This window comes from Crocodylus porosus, unplaced genomic scaffold, assembly GCF_001723895.1.
Source record: "Crocodylus porosus isolate Cpor-Errol unplaced genomic scaffold, CroPor_comp1, whole genome shotgun sequence".
NCBI classification, from domain to species: domain Eukaryota; kingdom Metazoa; phylum Chordata; order Crocodylia; family Crocodylidae; genus Crocodylus; species Crocodylus porosus.
The window spans coordinates 1481897-1487157 of record NW_017728893.1 but is presented as its reverse complement, the minus strand read 5'-3'; positions in this window follow the sequence as shown (position 1 = coordinate 1487157).

Below are 5261 nucleotides of genomic sequence, written 5' to 3'. Positions count from 1 at the left end.
CCCCCTTTATAGCACCCCCTAGTTCCCCGCCCCAGGTGCCCCTGAGCCCCCTCTCTCGATGTCTCTTGGGCCTGTCCCGATTCCCCCCTGGGGTGTTGTGCCCCCCCCCCCAGTCTGGGACCCACTTCTGAGCTGGGGGTCGTTCAGCTGCTCTGGAGCCCCCCGTGGCACTGGTTGTGGGGAGGAGGGGTGCTGTGAGCGCACTTGAGTCTGTGCTGTGGGGGGTGCAAGGAGATGCTGGTTGCAGACAGACTTTATTGGACAGGGATGTAAAGGGCATGAGTTCTCCCGGGCAGGAGAAGCCACACTGTTTCGGTGGTGCTGGTGTCTGTCACCTGGGGAGCAGGTGCTGGAGGGGCCTCCTGTAGCACGGGCCCAGGGTGATTGATCGCAGGCGGCCCCAGGAGTGCCAAGTTGCAGAAACTTCAGCAGCCCAATGATGGATGAGGCCCTGCGCTCTCTGCGGCCGTGGGGATTTGGTTCCCGGGATACCGCCCCTGGTGGTTTACTGCCCCTGGGGTGGGAGAGACTCGCACTCTCCCTGCTGCCCCTTCCCAGGCGTGCGCCGTCTGCTCTCTTCTCTTCTCATCGCTGGTTCATCTCTTGAACCAAACGAGAAGATCAGTCTTTAGTCCTGATGCTTTTCCCCTCTCTGCTCAGCTCCTGTTTTTGACAACTACAGCATAGTAACAGTTTACTGCCTGGCATGCCTTCAGCTGTGGGCTCGGTTCTGCTCTGGCAGGGAGGCAATCTGCGTCTCAGCCTTTCGTTCATACAGTAGATCAGATATTACTTACTGGTACCCGCAGCGTGCTGAGTGTCTTGCATGCCAAGATGCAGGTGAGGTCCTGTCTAGAGGCTCTCGGGCCTGAGGTAGAAAAGATGCATGCACTCCAGCTTCTTTATTTTCCCTAATGATTATAATAAGAGATGTTGCGTGACCTAAATAGATCAGTCATGAGCTTCTAGCAAACTCAGTTAATACCTTTCAGATACTGCTTATGAAGATCTTGGTATAAGGGAAGATCTCTAAAATGTGCATGTTTAGACTCTATTGCTGGGCTTGCTTTGAACAGCAGCATTTCGAAATTGTCCACCAAGTGTGTGTGATGTCCCAGACTGATGTTCATAATTGCAAAGCTCCTGTGCCTGAAGTCTCATGGTTGATCTGAACTAGCTCCATGAGGTCCCTGTTTTATTAGGACATTTCCCTGAGCAGACAGGACAAAGTCACTGGGGCCATGAGTGGGCATTGGGGGTCTGCTTTTTCTGAGTTTATCCCAGAGTGGCCCCCAAAAGTCATATAATCCTGTGCCAAAGTTTTTTCCCTTTGTTCTTCAAGCTTGATAAAGAACACTGGGGCCTCAGGACTCCCAGCCCCCAGCCTGGCACAGAAGATATGGCTGCTTTGCATCTTGCAGGATTAGATCTGTTAACATAACAGATTTATTTTGGCTTTGTGTTTACCATTATGTCCAGGCCAAACCAGCTGTTTTGGTGACTTAGGACCCTGTAGAAATTAACTGCAAGGCAAAAAATCTAATGTACAAAGAAAGGGAGAAATCGGGAAGGAGGAAACCCCCTTCTCATATCATTTTCATGGAAAGCAATAATCTGAACTACCGTAGCACCCCTCCAGCCCCATCAGATGGCTCCCCATTGCATTTACAGCCCTGGCCCACAGAGCTTTAAACCAAAAAAAGACAAAACTGGTGTGGCCAGGAGGGGATGTGGGTAAAGACAGCAGGGGCAGGTTGGGTGGACTGGTTTATAAAAAGGTAAATAGGCAGGACAGTGATGCTGCTAGTTTCTGCTGGCAGCCTGCCTGCTCATTGGGCTATGGAAATACTTGTCAATTTATTTTCATGGAAATACTTGCCTGGACAATTATTTTCATCTGAAGCACTTACTCCTAATCAGAGTAGGATTATTGTTAACAAACTGGAAATCCATGTGCAGTTATTTCAGGGTGTTGTGGTTAAATGGGAACAAACTGCACAGTCCTGCTGGCTTGGTTGGAAGTCTCATACCTGCTCTTCTGAATGGCGTCTGATGCAAGAGAGATTCGGGTCCTGCTGCTGAGTGCAAGGGAGCAGCAGGGCTTTCCTTTGCTCTGCACCCTGTACATTGGGAGCAGATGAAGGCACTTTGGTGCCTTGAAGCCCTGCAGTGAGGTACCAATACAAGCTTCAAAACAAGTCCAGAGTCCTCGCCTCCTAATCCGGTGAAGGAAGGGAGTTACATGTCTTGCTCATTGGAGGTTACCTCATTGCAGCGCAGTGGATTCTGCAAGTGAACAGGCTCATGACTCACCAAATTCAGCTCTTGAGCAGCTTTGATGAACCCGTGCTTCAGGGGCCAAGTGTTTGCACTGATGTCCTGCAGTGGGAGTTGCCCTGGCATGTAATAACAGCACAAGTGTGGTGTGTGTTGTTGGGGGAAGCAGTGTTATCTACACCTGGGAATCAGGATTTGTGCTCTCCTGCTGCTGAATTGCTGTGCATCGGAGGAGCCATGCCTCATCTTACCTGTCTGTGAAATGGGGCGATGCTTCCACACCTGCTGAGTGTGATTAAGTGAAAGGAACTATGGAAGTGCTTATTAGCTCCCTGATGTGTTTCCCTTGCAGACTTACAGTGCAAAGGAAAGATGTTTTCCTACTTCTGGATTGCAAAACCAACAGTAGGCAAAGGAAAACCATCAGGTTAAGTTGGATGCTTGAGAAAGTAGAACTAATTGCCCAAAATGCTAGCTCCTAAGAATTTTAGCTCTGAAAATATCAATATTTTTGGCATCGAAATATGTTGTGTGCTGCTTTGTACATTGCTGAGTTTGGGGGAGTGGGTGGGGACATCAGTCTTCCTCTTGCTCATGATTTCTAGTTGGACTTTCTGGTGTGCATTGATTCTCTTCCCGTTGTGCTTTGGATAGTGCTGATCACGTATGTCCCAGCAAATAACAATGCACTGCAATGTTTGGGTTGCCAGCACTGCAGCTGGCTGTCTCTTCAGCTTGGAAATATTTGTCACTGCGACTGACTTTGTTAAATATCTTGGAGACTGTTCCTTTGGGTTCTGAGCTTTGTAAAAACCCTTTTTAAAAAACCACCCTCTTTCCCCCCCGGCCAAATTCTAAATTTCAAGCCAGATTTGTTTTGGCAGTATCAATGCAACTAAAGCTCCTGCTTTAAAAGCCAGGTATAAAAAAAATTAGCTGGCATGGCTGGGTTAAGTATTGGCAGGACAGGACTGCCCTGCAGAGTGGGACCTTATCCTCAGTCAGGGCTGTCCAGCTTTTGAGGGGCTTGGGGCTGCAGGCCCCCCCAGCTGCACAGTGTGTATGATATGCACCCTCTGGGTGCTGTGGCATGCTGTGCCATGCCATGCCTTGCTAAGTGCCCTCCCCACAGAGTGCACAGCCCCTGGACAGGATGGCACGCATGGCTCCTCCCTCCCTGCTGCATGACAGGGGACTTCTGCTGCCCTGCCCTGGTGTAAATGCTGTGTGGGATCTCCAAGTCCCCCAAGTCCTCTGCCTACTGGCACCCTCAACCAGAGGACCATGGTGCAGTGGTGGGGGCAGACAGCAGAAGCTGGAGGGGGGATGTGGAGCCGGGGACTCTGCCGGCAGCAGCAAGAGAGCAAAGGGGTGAGCAGTGCCCAAAACAGGAGTTTTTCCCCTCGAGGGCCACGTGCAGCCTGGGAATGGCAGAGCTGAATTGTGGACCTGCCTTTGTCTGATATTTCACAAAAGGAGGCGCTCAGACTTCTTATTAACGTTTACCAGATTTCTTTACTCCTGAGGCTGGGGATGTGTTTGAATCTCTGTGTTACGCACATACCTCTTTAAAAGCGTGCTTCTCTGTGGACTGTCTTGTAGCTGATCCAACCACAAAGTCAGATAACTGTGCTTATGAGCCCCCCGTCATTGCCGTCCTACTATGCTTGGGATGCAACGAAAACAGGATTATAACTTCACTGCAACAGGAGACACCAGTGTGGGGCTGGGGAGACTCGGACAAGCACTTCTTTTAGAAACCAGGGCCGGAGAGGACCTGTTAGATTCCATCTCGTTCACCCTCTGCCCGTGGCAGGCTTGTTTCTGGAGTAAATTTTCCAATGCTGTGTCCAGTCTTCTTTCTTTGGAAGACTAAATCAGAGTCTGATTTATAGATATTAAATCCTAACTTTACCTCTGCTTACATTCATCCCACTTGTTCTTAATTATACCTGCTTGGACCATCCTAAAAAACTCCTTTCCTACCAATCAGGGCACTTTCTGAGCCAGCCCTGCAGCATGTAGCTAGGCACGTGAAATACTTGCGAATAGTTCATCGAGTTTGGATGAACAAGCAGTGTATATTTAGATCTGCAAATCTGTTCTCAGAACAGGGTTCCATATCCTTAGATGTATTTCACTGCTTTTCTCCCAAGCCGATCAAAACCCATAGGAGTTAGGTACCTTTGGAGGACCTTAATTGCTGTAGGTTTGAAATGTTATTCTTATACAGAGGCTCCTCGTTCAATAATGGATCACAGCAGAACTGTATGTGAAGACAATGTCTAATTTCAGCTCTGTGACACAGCGGGATTGTGGTTTTGATGGTCAGTACTGTACAAAGCAATGCTGGACCAGTGAACAGATTTGTTTAAGTGTTTTATTTCCCCCTCTGGCTCTCTGAAAGTTTTATGGTTGAGCTGTTTAGTCATCAATTACTCTTTAAGAGGGCTGGTAAACTGCATGGAAATATCCATTCTGAATAGGAAGATTCCTGAATCAGAAACACACAGCATGTGAGAGGCAGTGCCTAATGGGTTGGTTAAATCTCTCATGGCCTGTTTGGCAGAGGTGCCAAGGGCTGGTTAGTCTCAGGGGAGGCCAGTGGGAACTGTCAGTGCTCAGCTCTTTTGAAAACCAGGCCGCTAAGGTTTCCAGCGTAAGCCTTCATTTAAGCAGGTGCAGTTGTTCCAATGCGGGTAGCCAGGTAGAGAGAGGTGTAGGTGTGTGTGGTAGGTAAGTGCCTCTCGCAGTTGGCTAAAGCAGGAGAAAGATTCTACCTGGACACGCTTGCTTGGCGTTTTAATTTCCATAATGCTCTGTAGCTGCCATTAAGAAACAGCATTTCAGTTGTATCCGGCGTTATTCACAGGTTGTGTGGTGTGTTTGAAGGCTGGAGCAGAGTACAAATGTATGAGTGCATCTGGACCACGAGAAGGGCTTTGCCCATGCTTGGGAACACAAGAGCCAAAACTGCATAAGCT